Consider the following 18,274-nt stretch of genomic DNA (forward strand, 5'->3'; position numbering starts at 1 on the left):
AATTGTGGGTTTTTAAAAACATATGTAAAATAAGATGAATGACAACAACATCACAAAGGTCAAGAGTGGTAAAAAAAGAAGTAAATTGTTGAAAGATCCTTGTAATATATATGAAGTGGTAAACATCACTTGAAGACAGACTGAGATAAGTTAAAGATGTGTAGTGTAAATCTTGAAGCAATCACAGAAACACTCAAAAGAGTTACAGCTCATAAGCCAAAGAAAGAGATAGAAGGAAATCATAAAAATACTTAATTAGTCCAAAAGAAGGCAGAAAAAGAGAGAAAAGAGAACAAAGTAAAGATGGGAGAAACAGAAAACAAGTAGCAAGATGGTAGCTTGAAACCAACCATATCAATAATTGTATTAAATGGAAATGACCTAAACAATACAAAAATAAAAGAAATTGACAGGTTGGGGAAAAAAACCTCCCAACTATATGCTGCTTATATAAGAAACCCACCTTAAATACAAAGCACAAATAAATTAAAAGTAAAATATGGAAAAAAATATGGTGCTATAGACTGAAAGTGTCCCCCCCCCCCCAAACCTAATCCCCAATGTGATGGTGTTTGGAGGTAGGACCTTTGTGAGTTAATAGGTTCATGAGGATGTAGCCTTCACAAATGGGATTAGTGCCCTTGTAAAAAGAGATGTAGGAGAGCTTTCTTCCTCTCTCTTGTTCTGCTCTCTGCCACGTGAGGATACAATGAGGAAAAGACCATCTGCAGACCAGAAAGTGGGTTCTCACCAGACACTGGATCTGCCAGCAGCTTGATCTTGGACTTCCAGCCTCCACAACTATGAGAAACAAATGTTTGTTGTTCAGCCACCCAGTCTGTGGTATTTTGTTACAGCAGCCTAAGACATTCTAAAGAAAGACAAGGACTTTTCTGGTGGCGCAGTGGTTAAGAATCCGGCTGCCGATGCAGGGGACATGGGTTCGAGCCCTGGTCCAGGAGGATTCCACATGCCTCAGAGCAACTAAGCCCGTGCGCCACAACTGCCGAGCCTGCGCTCTAGAGCCCGCGAGCCACAACTACTGAGCCTGCATGCCACAACTACTGAAGCCCGCGTGCCTAAAGCCTGTGCTCCGCAACAAGAGAAACCCGCGCACCACAACAAAGAGTAGCCCCTGCTTTCCACAACTAGAGAAAAGCCCATGCGCAGCAATGAAGACCCAGTGCAGCCAAAATAAATAAATAAATAAAATAAATTGTATCCATTAAAAAAATTATTGTAAACAGTAGCACAGCAATCTTGTTCAAGTGCCCTGTGCAATCGTGTGAGAGTTTCCTTGAGATATCTCCTAGGAGTGGAAATGCTGTATCCTAGTGCGTATAATTACCTTTACTGGATATTGCCAGGTTGCTTTCCAAAGTGGTTGAATGGACTTCTGTATTTTTCCTACCCTTGGCTTCCTGGGTTCTGTTATGTCTCTGATTTGGGGGCTTCCATCTCTCTCCCTCCTCTCTATGCCTTCTGCCTATGAGATGATTAATTAAGGTTGATCCTTGCTGATGGAAACAACGCTACCTCTTTCACCCCGACCTCCTGAAATGCATTAATAACCTTTTGAATTTTACTCTTTCAAAATATTCTCAAAGCCGCGATCTCCTAGTCAAGTCCAGTGTAAGAGAAATCAACCCGGTGTACATATCTGGTAATTTTCTGTACTACCCAACAAACTGAAGGACACATTCACAGATACCAAGTCATTTGCTTGGTCATTCAAGATATACATTTTCTTCTCATAAGTACTCCTTTTGGTACCTGGCTGGTCTTATCCTATTGGTTTTTCAGATGTGAAGAGTGACATATCCCAGATCACACAGTAATTTGATGGCATTACTGAGATGAAAACTCACTTTTTCTTGACCCCCCCCCCAGACAAGTCACTCCCCACCCTGTCCTTGTGTCTGAAGGCTGGTAATTCTGGTTCAATGTCCAGGGATTCAGGAAGTGTATCCCTGAAGTTCTCCACTTCATGGACCCAGCAGAGTTGCTCAAATGGCAACTGCTCTGAGCCCTCCATTTATTTAGAGGGGGCCCAGTTTTCCCTTGGGTCTCCTAAATGCCCAGAGGTCTTTTCACATACCCATGATTTGGCTTTCATCTGCTCCTCCTGGTCCCCAACAGCCCTCCCTGACCTCCAGCAGGACTGCCCACTCCCTGTGACCCCACCTTTGCCTTCCTCCTTCTCTCTGTGTTATGCTCAGTCAGGGGAGTCACATGGGTCCCCAAAAGCCCCAGCAGCTCTTCAGTGATGAGCTCCCAGAGGATGATGGCAGCCATGTCTTGTCCCCATGGCACATCCACAGCGCCAGATGGCTGGACCGTGACCTCTCCCTGAGGACAGAATCTCAGTGCTCAGTCCAGGTCACTGGTGCATCATTGCGCCCCTCAATTCCCAGCTCCCCATCCCAGGGCAGACTTCCTTCCTGCGTCTTCCTTTCCAGCAATCAAGCTCCAGTTGGGGCTACTGTGGCCCATAAGAAATATTTTAATGACTTTAAACTATAGAGGGAAGGGATCAGAGTCCTCTTCCCTCTTCTTCCTGCAGGCTCTTCTTGTATGTAAAACTGTGGCTATGCAAATGAGAGGGATGACTTCCCATTACTTTCCAGTCCTTGCTAAATCCTAGGCCCTTGCTAAATCCTAGGCCCTTGCTAAATCCTAGGCCCTTGCTGAGGACTGTCTTCTTGTGACATTAAAAATATACTTTATTCCCCCTCGCCCCCAAACGTACTCTTCTCCCAATCTTTCTTACTGGCCAAATCTGGGGCCATTCGAGCATGAAAATAAACAACGGTAGTAACAAATTACAACCCCTGAATAAAGGAAGAATCATTGAGTCCACTGATAAATGTAAGTAAATAAAAAATGGGCTAGAAGAGAAAGTGCTTCCTTATGAAGAAAAGCCAATAAACAGAGAAAAAAAATGATGGCATTAGACAATCACCATTTGGCAACTATCATAGTTATAATTGACTCAGATGGCAGTGGGCAAAGGATGCTGATATAGTGGGTAAAGTTGGGGAGTAATGGAATATTACATAGTCTTAAATTAGCTCTCTACAAGGTACTTATTAACTGCAAAGGAAAAACCGGCAACATTACTGGAGGAACCTGGCAGATGCCACTTTAGCCAGGCATCAAAGTTAACATCACCAGCAGGGGGACAAATTGACATCATGTGCTTCCCGATATGAGGTACTGGGAAGAAAACATCACTCTCGTGTTATTTTTACAAAAGATGCATAACCCAAATGTAATTATGAGGAAACATCAGACAACCCAAAATGAAAGATGTTCTACAATATTACTAGGCTGTCCTCTTTAAAATGTCAATATCCGTACCTCTCTCTCAGTTTTGTTCTAAGCCTAAAACAGCTCTAAAAAAAAAGTCTTTTTTAAAAAAATTTCTTTATTTTAGGTTGTGTTGGGTCTTCATTGCTGTGCACGGGCTTTCTCTAGTTGCAGTGAGCAGGGGCTACTCTTTGTTGCGGTACACAGTTTTCTTATTGCCGTGGCTTCTCTTGTTGCAGAGCACGGGCTCTAGGTGCACAGGCTTCAGTAGTTGCAGCACGCAGGCTCAGTAGTTGTGGCACACGGGCTTAGTTGCTCCGTGGCATGTGGCATCTTCCCAGACCAGGAATCAAACCCGCGTCCCCTGCATTGGCAGGCGGATTCTTAACCAATGCGCCACCAGGGATGTCCCCCCCAAAAAAGTCTTAAAAAAAGTCAGTGTGGGGACTTCCCTGGTGGCGCAGTAGTTAAGAATCCACCTGCCAATGCAGGGGACACGGGTTTGATTCCTGGTCTGGGAAGATCCCACATGCCGCGGAGCAACTAAGCCTGTGTGCCCTGGAGCCCAGGTGTTGCAACTACTGAGCCCGCTTGCTGCAACTACCGAAGCCTGTGCACCGCAACTACTGAAGCCCACGCGTCTAGAGGCCGTGCTCCGCAACAAGAGAAGCCACCGCAATGAGAAGCCCGCACACCGCAACGAAGAGTAGCCCCCACTCGCTGCAACTAGAGAAAGCCAGCGCGCAGCAACGAGGACCCAGCGCAGCCAAAAGAAAATACTCCCCCCCCCAAAAAAAAAGTCAGTGTGGTGAAGCATGCACACACATGCACGCACAAGGGCACAAGATTGAGGAACTGGCCCAAATTCACGAGGACTAAAAAGATAAAACAATTGAATGTCATGCATGATCCTGGATTTTCTTTTGTATAGATGACATGATTGGGACAGTTGGTGAAATCAAAATAAGGTTCTTGGAGTAGATAATAGTATTGAGTTTATGTTGATTGCCTGATTTTGATAATTGAACTGTGATTCTATAAGAGCCTGTCCTTGTTTTTTTTGGAAATGCGCACTGAAGATTTAGGAGCAAAGGAGCCTCACGTCTGCCATTTACTCCAGATGCTTCAGAAGACAATGCACATACACTCACATCTATCGAGAGAGGATACAGCACACGTGGTACAGGTGCGTGCATGGGGAATTTGGGTGGAGGGAACATGAGAATTCTTTGCGCTATTCTTGCAGCTTTTTTTCTAAATCTGAAATTATGTCAAAATATACTTAGAATGAAAAGACAGTGCTCACTTAGGTTCAACCATCTCACACCCGGTCCAATCACTCATTCACACAGTGGCTTTTTCTGAAGCCTATGATTGCCCATGAGACATGGAAATGCTGGGGGTACTCCGGAGATGAATAAACTCCCACCTGACTCTCCTGGGGGCTGCAGAGTGGTGCGTGAGGTAGACACACACCCCCTTTCCATCCTGCACAGTGTAACTGGGGCCCTGCATGGTCCTTCTTGGGGGCATAGTAAAGGTGATTTCTTCAGAAGAGTTGATTCAGAAGCAGAAACATAGGTCAATGTCAATACATTTTCCTTAAAAAATAACGTACACATCAAACTTCCCTTTGTATAAAGCACTTACATGTGAGTCATCTTATTTAATCCTTAGAACCACCCTCCGAAGTAGACAGTTAATTTAATCGTATACAGATACATCTTATTTATGGGAAAGGAAACTGAAGTTCAGAAGCGTAAAGTTACTTGCCTCAAATCCAACTACAGGTAACTGTACATGCTGATTTCTGAACCTCTAATAATAATGACACAACTCTGGGGTTGTAAGGTGGGGCTGATGAGAAACTTCGGGGAAGCCGATGGCCAAATTGGCCTGCCTGGCTTTCTGCTGTGCCGGCAGCTGTGTCCGAGCTTTGGGGCCCTCTGAGGCTTTCCTCCGCGTTTCCACTAGAGGGCACTGCTGGCCCAGTTTAGAAGTACTTACTGTCCCTACAACTTATATGTGGTCAGAGCAGGAATTGCTATGAAAGCCAAAAAAGCTTAAGCTTCAGGGTCTCTCACTTGCACAGACCCCTTCTACTTTTGTACCCAATTTTGCATTTATAATTTTGAATTATTTTTCCACAAGAGGCGTCTCCGAATAAGCTTCAGACCCCCCAAATCTGTATTGACCCCAGCTCACGCAAATACTTTGAGAACTAAGGGCTGGGAGCTTTGAGACACTGACACTCGTGAGCAGCACAGAGAGTAACTTTCCACGGGACGTGGCTGTCCCCTCTTTTGGACTGTGGACCCCCAGAGAGCCGGACTCTGCCCTTTTTGACCTTGATTCCTGGTCTGTAGCACACAGTAAGCTGTCTACACATGTCTGTTGAGTGAATAAATGAGGCGCAAACATCAGCCAGTGTCACTGCTTTTATCTTTTCCTCTTTCTCCTCTTTTGTCTCAGTTGCTCAATTTCCAAGGTGGGGGGAGGTGGTCTAGAATTCATCTGAGGCCCCTCCCGGCCAGAGATTTTTTCTAGATTCTCTCCCTATCCTCTCTCCTTTTTTCTCCTCTGCTGCCTCTCATCTGACTTTTTTTTTTTTTAATTTTTATTTGTTTATTTATGGCTGTGTTGGGTCTTCGTTTCTGTGCGAGGGCTTTCTCTAGTTGCGGCAAGCGGGGACCACTCTTCATCGCAGTGCGCGGGCCTCTCCCTATCACGACCTCTCTTGTTGCAGAGCACAAGCTCCAGACGCGCAGGCTCAGTAATTGTGGCTCACGGGCCTAGTTGCTCCGCGGCATGTGGGATCTTCCCAGACCAGGGCTCGAACCCGTGTCCCCTGCATTGGCAGGCAGATTCTCAACCACTGCACCACCAGGGAAGCCCCTCATCTGACTTTTAATTTCTCTGTTTCTGCCCCCTCCCACCCCGCCCCCAACCTGTGCCTTAACATGGCCAGAGCCCCCTTGGTTCTGCTAACACCCTTGGGGGAGGTCTGGAGTCCTCAGCAGGGTGTGGTTTTCTGGGTTTCCGTGTCTGAGGAACCAAGGATGATGCTGGGTGGGTAGCGTGGGCAGGGGGATGGGGAGAAGGTCAGCCACACTTTTCTCAGCACCCACTCAAGCACCAGGAAAGGCTTTGCTCCCTTCCTGCCTGGTCCCCCTCTGCTACCCCCATTAGCTTCACTTTTCCTCCCACTCTGCCAGCCCGGTTTCCAGAGCCACATCAGCCAAGGAAGAGCCAAGGGCTTACATAACAGCCCTCTGGTCACTTCTTGGACACCATTTATGATTTTCCTTCCATTGCTCTGATGGTTCTTTTGCAGTCTCCTTCCTGAGCTTGCCCCTTCAGTTTTGGGGGTTTGCAGGGTTGCACGCTCCTTTTTCTGCCTTCCTCGCTCTGCATATTCTCCCTCGGTAAGCTCCTCCACTCCCCAGGTGTCTATCGTGGATACCCCGATGACTCACAAACTCTGCAGCCAAGCACGTCCTCTGAACTCCAGACCCATCTCTGCCATATTTCCATTGGCACTTTCAACTCAGGCGTCCAAGGTTTTTATCAGCTTTATTGAGGTATAATTTGTATACAGTGTGATTGACCATTTCAAGCGGCCATCTGTCAGTTTTGACAAAGGCACACAAGAGCATAAGCTCTACCATGCTCACGATATAGAACATTTCTGTCAACCCCCCAGTTTCCTCATGGCCCCCTTGCCTCCCGCATCTCTGGCCCCTGGCGACTACTGAGCTGTTTCCTGTCCCTGTATTTTGCCTTTTCTGGAATTTCACAGAAACGGCGTCCCACAGAATGTGGTCTTTAGTGCCTGGCTCCTTTCACGTATGGTAATGTCTTTGAGATTCACCCATGTTCTGTCTTGCAGCAGTAGTTTGTTCCTTTTTATGACTGAGTAGTATTCTGTTGTATGGATTTACCATGATTTGTTTATCCACCTACCAGTCAATGAACGAGGCATCTAAAATTAACCTAAAAGTCAGGCAGAGCTGCCTGGGTTTGAATTTAGACTCCGCTACATATCAGCTGTACGATTCTCAGCAAACTGTGGCTTTTATGAGCTTCACGTTTCTCAGCTGTACAATCAGGACAGTAATGCCTTCCTCGTAAGGTTGCTGAGCGGATTAATCGAGCTCTCCGATGCCAAGCACGGGGCTGTGCGTCTGGCACTCAGTAGCATCGACATATGGATGTATTGGACCTTCTTGACCACGTGGGGGCGCAATACACGCCACCGTCTCCCTCTCATACTGCTGCAGGCGGATCCCACAGCTCTCTGGTTATTTGCAGCTGAGAACTTCAATTCCACATTCCAGTTCGTGCCCTCTTCCCTCCCTCCAGCGCACACTTGACCCGGGGCACCAGGGACCTGCAAGGACCTGCACGGGCTGGGGGATGGGAAGGTTGAGAGCCAAGGGGCCCCCGTGTGGGTTTCTCCGAGGGCCCTGTGGAGACCTCTCCACGGTCCTGCCCTCTGGCCATCCTCACCACCCGCCCCCGCGCCGTTGCTGACCGTGGAGCTCACAGCTTCTTCCTCCATCCTCTCCAATTCTTTTCTTCCCCGTTGAGTTAGACTTAGAGGGAAAGTTGGAAAGCCTGCGACATTAACACAGACTCAGCCTCCTTCCTTTCAGACCACCTGGAGCAGGTGCTGGGGTGCCCCCCCCCCCCCACCGAAGTGCTCACTCGCTGACTTCTGGGGCAGCCCCTGCATCTCTTTGCCCCAGAGCTTTCTACGGGGGCCTTGGCAGGAGTGGCAGACAGAAGTGCAGGGAATCAATAGCCCAGCAGCAGCCCCCAGCTGATGGCTAATGAGTGTTGGTGAATTAACCCCCATTGTTCCCTTGTCCCTCGATGGGGGATAGCTCTGGGGCTTCTGCTCTTCCCTGACCCCAGCGCTCCCCAGCGGGATTCTTCTCCGTTGTTCAAGGGGTCCCTTGCTCAATAACCAAACCCTTTTCACTGCCCTCATTTCCCCAGCTCCTTCTCACTCCCCTCCCAGTGTTTCCTGGGATCATCTCTCAAGTGAACCACTTGTCCTTCAACCCTTGTGTCAAGGTCTCCTTCTGGGGGAACCCAAACGGAGACTGAGCCCTAATCTTTGTAAGTGGTTTTCTTGAGGTTGGCTGGGGGAGAGGAGGGGTATGTGGCAGGAAAGGAAAAGTTGCAGCCCTCTCCCCCTAGTTCAAGGCTCCCTTCTCTAATGCATCCCCTTAAATTTAGATATTAGCTCTTCTGCTAATAGAGGCTGGAGGGGCTCTGGGAGGGGGGATGACTGGGGGGCAGAGGTGCTTCTGTCTTCTCTTAGCTCCTCCTCCTTGGCTGTGTCACAGCTCTGTTCAGACGTGAGAGTCTTTGGTGCCCATTGTCCTAAGTTTGGGGGTTTATGGACAACTTTGGGACAATAGGAGAAAAAACTCATTCATTAGCACAACACACAGTACTTAGGTATTAGTTTGCTCGGGCTGCCACACAAAATACCATAGACTGGCTTGCTTAAGGAACAGATATTTATTTCGCGGTATTCTGGAGGCTGGAAGTCCAAGGTCAAGGTGCTGGCCGATTGGGTTCCTGGTGAGAACCCTCTCTCTGGCTGGCAGCCTTCTCGTTGTGTCCTCATGTGGTAGGGGGACAGCTCTGGTGTCCCTTCCTCTTCTCATAAGCTCACTAGTCCCATCACGAGGGCGCTACCCTCATGACCTCATGTAAACTTAATTACCTCCCAAAGGCCCCAGCTCCAAATGCCATCACATTAGGGTTCAACATATGAATTTTAGGGGGACACAATTCAGTTCTTAGCAACTTGTTAAAATGATGAGGATTTACCTCTGTCCACTAAAATCTACTTCTACTCCTCTATTCCTTATCTAGGGCAAGACACTCACTCTTTTCATCCTTGATTCCCTCCTCCTCTCATGTCCAATCAGGTGTCAAGTCTTAACAATTATATCTCTGAAGCATCACCCACATTCCCCCTTCTGTCCCTCTACAGCTTCTCTAGGTCAAGCCCTCGTCATTCAGATCAGCTAGGACTGAGTACCAAGAAACTCTGCTGTAGTGGCTTAAAAAGGTAAAGAGTGTATTGATCACATGCAAAAAGAAGTTTGGGGCAGGCAGTTCAGGATTGGAACGGAAGCCCAAGGATGTCGTCAGAGACCCTGGCTCCTCCTACTTCTTCTCTTCCACCATCCTCAGCGTTGGCATTGCTTCTCATGGTCACAAGATAGCTGCTGCTTCTCTGACCATCACTTCCACATTCTAGGCCATCACTCCTTTTAATTGAGAGCCTTCGTCTTTTTATTTGGGAAGGGGACCCTTCTCTAGAGTCTTCCATCTACGTCTCAAGAACCATGTCACATGACTCCCATGGGTCTCAGGGGAATCTGGGGAGGTGAGTATTTCACTTTCCAGGCTCTATAGGAGAGGGAGGCAGGGGAAAGGGGAATGCAAATGGCTTTAGGTAGCCAATCCTGGCATTTGCTACATCATCCCTCATCTCATCAGCCTCCTAACTGACCTTTCTGTCTCTATTCTCACCAGAGTGTTCCCATTGACAAAGTGTCTGTCTTAGGGTCATAAGAAACCATTATATGCAGCAAATCAATTACAGTACAGACGGTAATAATAATACCCATGGCAAATGTCTATTATATGTGTACTGGTGTGTCGAACATTCAGGACTTGTGAGGTGTAATTCTAAAAGTCACTTTATTATTGTCTCTCCCTGTCCCTCTAACCCTGGCTTTAGAAGAGTTGTCCCTTCCCTGGTCCTGGAGGAAAATTCTGGTGTCCTCATGGCTCCGCAGGTCAGCTGAGGCAAGAGAAACCCCTGTGGTCACTTTAAGATACAAAACAGAACCTTTGTTCGGAAATTGGAATGTACAGTCCAATCTATTAGTCAGCACTTCAGTGTGTTTCCAAGGTAGGATGCCTCCCTCCCCCATCCAGCTGGGCCGGCTGCAGATAGGGCTCTGGCCTTGGGAAGGGGATGGTCCTTCTCTTTTTCCCACTGAGAGCTGCTATTTCTGGCTCCTCTGGGGTTGTGGAGCACTGGGTAGGGGGATGTGGAGGGTAGGAGGAAAAGGGGTCAGGAAAGTTCTTGTTTGCCTGGTAGTGTCATCACATGCCTTCCAGATCTTTGGCGTGCTCAGTGGAGCTGACCTTCTCTTCCGGGCGCCAGATGGATTTTCTGGGGATCCCACTGCTGCCCTCAACTCCCATTCAGTTCCCCTGGACACTTCTGCCTCATCAGCTCCTGGATTTCCCACAGTCCACTCCCACAGACCCTTGCAGTTGTTAGAAGCCCCCTGACTGGCAAACCCTGGGTCCTTTCCCAGAGGCAGATCCTGAGACCAACCTTTGTGTCCACGTGGTTTATTAAGGAGATGCTCCCCGGAGAAACCTGTAAGCAAGTTGGGAAAGGAGGACAGGGAAGGGGAAGAAGCCTAGCAACCGCGCGACCTTAGGCGAAGCCCCAGCATCAGTCTGGTTCCATGGGAAGCTCTGGAGTGGATATTAAACCTCAGAACACGTCCCCACTCGGAGCTCTGGGCTCTGGGCTTTTGTACTGTCACACCAGACAGTCACTGGCTGAGAGCTGTCTTGGGGGTGGGGGGACGGGGTTGGAGATTGGAGGTGGGAGGTGGACTGCAGAGTTGCAAAGTCACTCCAGTAGCCCAAGGGCAGGCTTCCAAAGAGAGTTTACAGGTGTAGCCTTGAGAATCAAAGCACCTAGAAGCTGGGTGATGGGCACACAGGACAGGTAAGAGCCATCTAAGGGAATATGAGCAGGGTACCAGCAATGTCCCCAGTACCATCCCTACTAGGCTGGTTTTATTTTATTTCCCAAGCTGGTTTTTCCAGCGATCAGCCCCCTTGTTTATCCTCGTAGCTGAAATCTTCTTGGCATTTCACCTCCCAAACTCCCTTCCTAGAGGCTGAACCCCGCTGCAGGAGGAAAAGCAGTTGTGAGCGTCTCTCTGCCTGAGGCCACCCCCCACCCCTTCCCTTCTCCCGACATCCCTCACAACTCATCACCATCCGTGTAAACTTGGACATACACTTTGTATATTTCCGTAATGTTGTCAGCTGCCCATAGAGCATCTAGAATATTTTTGCCCATTTTGGAGTGCTGGTGACTCAACTTATTCCACAAAAGCAGACAATAACTCAACTGGCGAGAGGGGGAAAAATAACCCTACCAACCCACCACCATCTCTCCGCGCTGGAAATCAAAATGGTAATGCACGGAATAGATTACTGCAAGTAATAGGCTTGGTTGGCAGACGTGCGAGCTGAGTTAAATGCCTTTTAAGTAAATCTCAGCGTGAGTTATCTGTTCACTCAGACGTGTGTGCATGGAGACAGAGGGAGGCCGTGTGGACAGACGGCACACGCTGTAACTTTCATTATCCCACACTGAGGTTCTTTGTTAACAACCGCAGTCAAAGGCACTGCAGATTTTCTGATCTCTGTGACAGGTGGCTACCAGTGTGAGGCTGAGGCATTCATTCATTCATTTGTTCATTCATTCCCAAGCCATTGTGAGGCCCAGGATGCACCAGGCGTTGTGCTGGGCATTGGAGGCATAGAGATGCCGAGATGGGTCGACAAGGTCCCAGCCCCTGCCGAGCTCACAGTCTGGTGGGAGGAGACAAAGTGATAAACAGGGCAGGTGATAAGGTGTTCACGTGCTATGAGATTGGGCAAGGTCTGGAGCTTGCTCTGGAGAGTCACAAGCTCTGGAGTCAGACTGCCAGGGTTCGAATCTGGGCCCTGCCACTTAACTTGGGCAAGGTGCCTACCCTCAGTTTCCTCATCTGCAAAGTGGATAGAAATAGTGCCTATTTGATAAAGTGGATAGAAATAGTGGATGGGAGGAGTAAATGACACATGCATGGCAGAGTGCCTGGTTACACTTAGTGCTTAATAAATGCTTTTTGTTGCTGTCCTGATTACTGACATCTGTACAGGGCCAGCGTAAGGAGGGTTGGGAACGTTTTGTTGGAGAGGGTGATGCTTGTTCAGAGATTTGAGTGGTGCTGGCGCACCTGAGCCAGGAAAGGGACCTAAGTGCAGGGAAGTAGGATGAGCAAAGTTCAGAGTGAGGGGCAGGTGACAGGGGCACATTAAGAAGGTGCTGGTGTCTGTCTTAGTCTGCTCGGGCTGCCAGAGCAATGAACCACAGACTGGTGGCTTGAACAACAATTATTTTCACACAGGTCTGGAAGCTAGAAGTCAATGATCAAGGTTCTGGCTGATTTGGTTTCTTAATGAGGGCTCTCTTGCTGGCTTGCAGATGGCTGCATTCTTGCTATATCCTCACATGGGCTTTTCTCTGTGCAGGTGGGGGGAGGGGAGAGAGAGAGAGGTAGAGAGAGAGAGAGAGGAAGGGAGGGAGAGAGAGAGAGAGAGCGAGAGAGAGAGAAAGAGAGAGAGGGAGAGATCCTTGGTGTCTCGTCCTCTTCTTACAAAGGACACTAGTCCTATAGGATTAAGGCCCCACCCTTATGACCTAATTTAACCTTAATTACCCTCCTAAAGGCCCCATCTCCAAATACAGTCACATTGGGGGTTAGGGCTTCAACATGTGAATTTTGGAGAACACAAACATTCAGTCCATAACAGAGTCGTTGGAAAACTGGATCTGAGAATCATGTTTCTCTGTTTACTAGCGGTGTGACACTGGGATCTATAAAATTAGGCCAATTATAGCTAACTCTTGGGACTTTTGCATGAATTAATTCAGGTAATATTTTGCATTGAAGTGGAAGAAAATGCTGAAGGCTGTGGCTCCTTAGTGGAATGATGGAGCAGGAGACGGCTCCCAGCAGCATCTGGCTCCCAGAACAATGCAAGGGCAAGAGTATTTTCCATGCCCACCAGTGGAGAGGTCATCCAATCCAGTGGCCCACTGACCCGCTGGGAAGTCAGAGTGAATCTAACTTCTGCTGCAAATCCATCCGAGAGTTCCTCTCCTGCTGCTTTGGACAACCCATGCTGCATGAGCTACTGGGGCCTTTTGTATCTCAGGGTGCTGGACCTGTCACTGCCAGTTAAAACCACACACACCAAATCTTTTCATTGGTCCTTTCTCCACTCCTGCCTTCTTCCTTAGCTAGGGCATGAAAAAAACACAAAAAGGAAATTTGGACAATCTAACAAGACCAGACAACAAGTTGACTGTAGATCAGTGAACCTCAGGAGTGACTTTTAAGTTTGCTGTATGTCGAGCTAATTCTGTGGCGTTCTCATTTTGCGTAAGACCGGCGTCTCAAAGATATCATTGCCAATTGACTAATGCTTTGGTCTCCTATCATGTTAAAAACATCATCACGCATATAAATTGTAGGCCACTTTTTTTTTTTTAATTAATTTATTTTTTTTTGGCTGTGTTGGGTCTTCGTTTCTGCGCAAGGGCTCTCTCTAGTTGTGGCGAGCGGGGGCCACTCTTCATCACAGTGCGCGGGCCTCTCACTGTCACGGCCTCTCTTTTTGCGGAGCACAAGCTCCAGACGCGCAGGCTCAGTAGTTGTGGCTCACGGGCCTAGTTGCTCTGCGGCATGTGGGATCTTCCCAGACCAGGGCTCGAACCCGTGTTCCCTGCATCGGCAGGCAGATTCTCCACCACTGCGCCACCAGGGAAGCCCTGTAGGCCACTTTTTATCTGTTTTCAACAGGAATCTCATGCAAAGAATGATCAGTCCAGAATCCAAAAGTAGTTGAACAGGCAACTTAATTTTTTATTGCAATCCTCTTGAGAAAATGACAAAGAGAATTGACATTAAAAGGCATAACAAAACTTCTTAATACTCATTTCTCCTTATTTCTTGTACTCTTCCTATCTCTCACATACATAAAGCTCCCCTCACCCCAATCATCCCAACTATAATGTCCCTCTTGCTTTTGTCCCCTCCCACCCACTTCCATTACTATATATTTATTCAATTTTGTGTTCTCTCTTATGTGCCAAGTTCTGAATGTAATGGCAAACCAGAGGCACGTGGTTCTTGCTTTCTCAAGTTTACATTTTCCCCCCAGCTTTTCCCAGGCCTGTGTCCACCACTCTTATTGTCATCTCTCACCTGGATGACGCCGGTGGCCTTAATTTCTGTCCCTCTTCCACCCTTGCCCTGTGGCTCTGCTCAGACTGCCTGTCTGGGTTCTTATCCCTGAGGTTCTCACTTCTTTCCCTCCCTCCCTTCGTCACCCCTCCCTCCCTCCCTCTATCTCCCTTTGTTGAGATAGGATTCAGTTTACATTCGTTGATAGAAGATATTTAGTATCTTCTCCAGTCTCCCTAGAAGATCCCTAGAAGCCACTATGTGAAATTTATAACTGGGAAAGGAGCATTAGGGCAAGAGAAACAGCTCTGATATTTGGAGGGAACTGTAGAGATTATCTGGTCCAATGTCTGGGGGTCTAGATTGAAAGGACCCCCTCTGCAATATTCTTGGAATCACCCAGACTTTGCCTTGGCTTATATGTCATACCTTTCTGTGCTGTTCCTGGGAGTAATCCAACACCTGGAACCATAGGTGCTTGGTAAGTAACTGTTCACTTTTAGGTAAATGGGGAACTTCTTCAGAAAATGGGGAACTTGCCTCAAGAAAGTTCTTCTCGATGTTGAGCCCAAATCTGCCTTCCTAGCCCATGGCCCTGTTGTTCTGAGCGCTGCCCGCACAGAATGGTAGCTGCCAACGAAGCTATCCTTTCCAAGATCAATTTGAAGACAATTTCTGCAGCTCCTCTTTAAAAATGGTTTTTGGTGCCTGTTTCTGAGCCATATAAAGGAATTGTGCTTGGTGCTTTGTCTTAATATCAGTGTCCTGGAGTCTTTTCTGTATTGGGATTTGCAACGATCCCGTATTTAGACCAAGGGAGACTCAGATGGTGAGGGAGCCATGGCTGGGTTGCAGAAATCACTTAGTGAGCTGACGCTCTTCCAGGACTCATCTCTACCCGATCAATACATTGCAATTGGATGTATAGATTTTTTCATTCATTCGATCTCTCATTTATTTGTTCAACAAACATTTGTTTGGCACTTACCGTGTGCCAAGTCCTGTGTTAATCACTGGATACAGAGATGAATGAGAAATCTTATATTCTCAAGAAGCCATTAGCCTGGTGGGGAAATCGGATATGAAGACAGATAATTCCAATACATTGTGATACATACTATAATTATCATTATAGTGCACAAGGCACAGTGGGAGCTCCAGAGAAGGAGGGTCCATTCTACATAGCAGATGGGGTCAGGGAAGTCCTCACTGAAGATCTGACACTTGAGCTGAATTTTGGAGGTAGACCAGATAGATAGATGGCATTGAGGAAGGTGTTGGAAGAAACCACAAGGGAAAGGTGCAGAAATGCAAAAGCTTCTGGGGGCATGAAGGATCGTGGTCTGTTTGGGGAACTAGGTTGTTTTCGGTTGGCAGGGTGAGAACATATGTGTAAGAAAGCAGCAGGATGGAGAGGGAGGCAGGGACAGACCTTGGAGGACATCAGCTCAGAGCCACTCGTGTATTCTCAGCACAAGTTTGCTCAATCTTCTATGTTTAATGTGGAGTTCTTAGCTTTATGGAGGTCATAAAAGGATAGCCAGATTTAAAATAATGATTATAGAAAACTTGAACATACTCAAAAATTGAGATATAGTGCAATGACTTCTCATATATTCATCAATAATTACTGTGTTTTTGTTACATTTGCTCTATCCTTTTTCTTTTCCTTTTTCCCTGCTGAAATACTTGAAAGTAAACCTCAGACACTATGGCATTTCATCCCAACATACTTTATTATGTATTTCTAAAAAATGGTCATTTTCAGGAATTCCCTGGTGGTCCAGAGGTTAGGACTCTGAGCTTTCACTGCCGGGGCAGGGTTCAATCCCTGGTTGGCGAACTAAGATCCCGCAAGCCGCACACCATGGCGATAAAAGGAAAAAAAAAAGGTCATTTTCTTATATAGAATCACAGTGCTATTAGCACACCTAATAAAATTAACACTATTTTCTTCATATCATCTAATATATAGATTATATTCAAAATTTCCCAAGTGCCTTAAAAGTATTTTATAGGAGTTAGGTTGTTTCACTCAGGATCCAGGTGAGGTGGGAGGGGAGGATTTTAATCTGAATTCGATCAATAGATGTATCAGTAAGGATGGTGGGCAGGCTGAAGGATGGCTCCAGTAATGCCCACCCCCTGGCAGTCCTGCCATGTCTAAATCCTTCTATGTGAGTGGGCAGGACCTGTGACTTTCTTCTACCCAGTGGAATATGGCAAAGGTGCAGACTTCTGTGACTGGATTATGGAAGATGCTGGCTTCCGTTATATTTGTGGAATCTCTCTCCTGCTGGCTTTGATGAAGCCAGCGGCTACGTTGTGAGCTGCCCTCTGGGGAGGCCCAGATGGCAGGGAACTGAGGGTGACTTCCAGCCAACAGCCAGCAGGGAACCAAATCCTTTCACAACCAGAGTCCTTTCAGATGAGACCCCAGGCCCAGCAGACACCCTGCCTGCAGCCTCTTAAGGGGCCCTGAAGCATAAGACCCAACTATACTGTGCCCAGATTCCTGGCCTCCAGAAACTGAGATCATACATACGTATTGTTTTCAATGGCTAAGTTTGTGGTAATTTTATGCAGCAATAGATAACTAATATAGATGTGTTTGGTTGCTAGTAATAGAAAACTCAACTACCAGTGGCTTAAAGCACAAGGAGATTAATTGTTTGCCTAACAGGAAATTAGGTAGTTACAGGGTTGTTTCAGCAACTGAATGGTGTCATCAGGGACCCAGATCTTCCTATCTTTCTGCTCTGTCAAGTATTCTTGTGTGTTGGGTAACGTCTTTTATCATGAGGGCAGTATGGTTGCCTCAGCTTTGAGGATCATGCCCTCACTGCAGTGACCAAACAGTAAGGGAGAGGATGTCTCTCTCTTACTAGATAGAAATAGCTTTCCCAGAAGCACCTGGTTGTCTCCTCTGAGTATCTTTTTTTCCAGAACTGGATCGAATGCCCATTCTCGGACCTAATACCTGGCAAAGGGAAATAAGATTGTACAACTAGTTTGGACCAATCAGTCATGGTTTATCTCCTGAGCTGGGCACTTTGTCACCTGAATGAAACGGACGTTTTATTAGCAAGGGAGAAGGGAGGAATGACGCTTAGGCAGGCGATGGTCAGTATCTGCCGAAGCAATACTGCACGCCACCTGAGGGATGCGTATGACCTTTTTCACACATTGAACCTGCACATCAAGCCTCTTCCCTCAGCCTGGCAGGAGCTAGAAGGAACTTTCTCTCCCTCTGGCTGACAGCTGCAGCCAGCACTGTATTGTCTCGTCGTGGATCCGAGGATAACAGGCATCCAATGATCAGGGCTGGGACCTTTTGGAACAGTTTTTTCTAACTCAAATGAAAAAAAGAATACACATGCATTATAAGACTGTGCATCACAATGTAATGAGTCACTAGGTCTCAAAATCTGGTTCTGTCATTATCTGTGATGTAAAATTGGGAAATAACCTCGTGACCTTCAGTTGCTTTATCTGCAGTGCCCATTTGATTTTTTTCTTTCAACATTTCTCCTTCTAAAGCTGGGGTTTACTAAAGGGCTATATGCAAAGCTGGGGTTTACTAAAGGGCTATATGCAAATTTTTTTTTTTTTAACATCTTTATTGGAGTATAATTGCTTTACAATGGTGTGTTAGTTTCTGCTTTATAACAAAGTGAATCAGTTATACATATACATATATCCCCATATCTCTTCCCTCTTGCGTCTCCCTCCCTCCCACCCTCCCTATCCCACCCCTCTAGGTGGTCACAAAGCACCGAGCTGATCTCCCTGTGCTATATGCAAATATTTTAACCAGGGGACTCCTAAGGACTTTAATTGGAGCCCATTGCCGACGGCTTGTATACACTACCTTTGGAAAG

The 18,274-nt window shown here is 47.1% G+C and overlaps 1 long non-coding RNA gene across 1 annotated transcript in view; it reads left to right on the plus strand.

Moving 5' to 3' along the window:
- Positions 1–18,274, plus strand: part of LOC309641218 — a 146,734-nt gene that overhangs the window by 13,289 nt on the left and 115,171 nt on the right. The window contains exon 2 of the long non-coding RNA XR_014252565.1: positions 4,389–4,495. This is a non-coding gene — a long non-coding RNA (uncharacterized lncRNA). The remainder of the gene's footprint in view (positions 1–4,388; positions 4,496–18,274) is intronic.

This window comes from Balaenoptera physalus (genome assembly GCF_965194825.1).
Source record: "Balaenoptera physalus genome assembly, chromosome: 13".
Taxonomy (NCBI): domain Eukaryota; kingdom Metazoa; phylum Chordata; class Mammalia; order Artiodactyla; family Balaenopteridae; genus Balaenoptera; species Balaenoptera physalus.